Source organism: Propithecus coquereli, unplaced genomic scaffold (genome assembly GCF_000956105.1).
Source record: "Propithecus coquereli isolate 6110/MARCELLA unplaced genomic scaffold, Pcoq_1.0 Scaffold383, whole genome shotgun sequence".
Lineage (NCBI taxonomy): Eukaryota > Metazoa > Chordata > Mammalia > Primates > Indriidae > Propithecus > Propithecus coquereli.
The window spans coordinates 662,720-664,973 of NW_012149541.1; positions in this window are offsets into that span (position 1 = coordinate 662,720).

Here is a 2,254-nt window from a genome sequence, read left to right on the forward strand (position 1 = left end):
GTGACAGAAAAAGAGCTTTCACTTCAGATGGAAAAGATCTGGCCTACACGAAAAAGATGTCCTGCAAAGTGGGCCGTGCTCCCTCGTGAGACATGTTCAAATGGGCTCTAGGCTCCGTGACCTATTGGGGCCCCGCGGAGAGGGGCTCTCAACAGGAACGGCAGAGGCACGTGACAGGAGACGGATTTGGGGGAGCATAATACCAGAACAGCCGCCCCAGATGAAAGGTACGGGGATGAGGAGGCTCTTTGAGGGAAGGCAAAGGAGGGCCGCCCAGGTGCTTCTGCGGTCACTCCGGCTCTAATGCCAGGCCTGTCCCCTTTACCTGAACAGTCCTCTGAGCCAGCCTGCCCTCCACAGGCCCCGTCTCCCTGCATCCCCACTGCCAGAGGTGGTGCAGGGCGGGAAGCTGGAGGCTGGGTCCCTTTTCTGGGGAGAGGCATGTGCTCAATATAGAAGCCAGAGGAGCAGTGACCACAGGACACCGTCCTCACCAAGCTGCTCCTCCCCCACTCCTCCCTGAGGAGGCCAGTCCCTGCTCAGCCCTCGCTTCAGCTGTTTGCTCCTCTTCTGCCCCTGGGCCCCACAAACAGGTCCCCTTTCCCCACAGACCCTCCTCTCCATCACCACCCCTCTGCTTGGAGCCCCTGTCCTCTCACTCTCCAGGCCATTAAATGCCCGGAGATCAAAGTAGTCCTCACGCCTGCGCTGTCCTGGGCCTCGACCCTGATCCCTGTATCCCGGGCCCTGGCGAAGCACAGTGGCCTCGTCTCCCGGCTTCCCCCAGGACGCTTTTCCTGACTTGGCAAGCCAGACGCATCGTGATGTCCCCTAGCCGGCTTATTCTTGGTGTTTCCCCCGCTGGCAACACTCTCCAAGTCACCGTCGCCACGTGATCCCAGTGCAAAGTTGGGTCAGTTGGGCAGATGGCAGAAGACTAGAGCCAGGGAGAAAAAAATGAAGGGAAAGCTAAGAATTGCACAGGGTGGACAAAACAGGCCAGAAATGGGATAGTTGAAGCAGGCCAGAGACTGAGAGGGCGGGGCTTGCACTCCTGGTTTGTGCACATTGAGGGGACCCAATAAGCACACCCAGTCTGCCCACACAGACCTGGGAGAAGGACCAGTCAGTGCAAACACAAGTAAGGAAATATTCGGGTCCTGGGACATCCTCGAGGTCGTGCACACACGAATACGTGGAAACCCACTGGTTCTTCCATGCGGTACAGCGCAAACAAGTATTTGGGTGTGCAGCGAGGGCGAGTGCACGCTAACGAGGGAAAGGCGCACGCTCCAGGTTCTGCACACACGAAGACATGCACACGGCCGGGGCCGGGTCCCAGGACCATCCGGAGGAGGAAGAGGCGCCTATTTTCCCCCATACTTGGGCACTGCCGCAGGTTCTAGGCGCCATCTTCACTCGGCCGGCATTATGAGGACTTGGAGCCCGAACAGCCCCTGAGCTCCGGCCTTTGTTTTCCCGGCTTCCGGGCGTCCATCACGCAGGGACCAGGCGACGGGCGGGAGCACGAAATGGCGGCCCGGGGGCGGGGCGGTCAGGCACCGCGCCCACACGTGACAGGACGGGGCGAGCGTCCCGCCCCCTTGCGCAGGCGCACAGCGTGGCGCGCGTTCCCGCGTTCCCTCCGCCGCGCGCCGGGACACAAAGGGCTGGAGGGAAAGCGCGGAGCGGGACAAGAGCCTGAGGAGCGGCTTGTGGTCTGGAGGGGCCTGGAGCGGACTCTCAAGGCCGGAGCCGGACTCGCCCGAACCGCGAGCTCCGTCGCGGGGAGGGGCGCTGTGCGGAGCTCCTTCCCTCCCTTGGTAGTCCCTCAAGGGCGAGGCCTGCGGGCCAGGGAGGGCGCGCAAGGCGCAGGCGCCATACTCACGGCCGCGTGGGTGGAGGGCGCGTCCATTTTTCCTCTCCTGCGCCCTAATGGGGGAGCTGGCCTCTGGGAAGGCTCAAGGCTTTCACTGCCCAAAGTCTTTACTGGGTCCTCGGGCTTAACCCCAGAAGCAGACGATGTAGCCCTTGGAAAGTGCTTGTAGGTTTTGATTACAAGATTTTCATGGAAAAAGTAAAGACATACCCCCCCTCAGATTAATCCCAAAGTTTGCAACTTGCTACTTCAAACTAGGGGTATGGATTTTGGGGAAGCAAAAGAAAAGTAAACATTTTTCCATTAATGAGATGTTCGCCATAAGCAATGATTACTAGAACGTCTAAAAATATATTTAACAGAGAAATAATACGT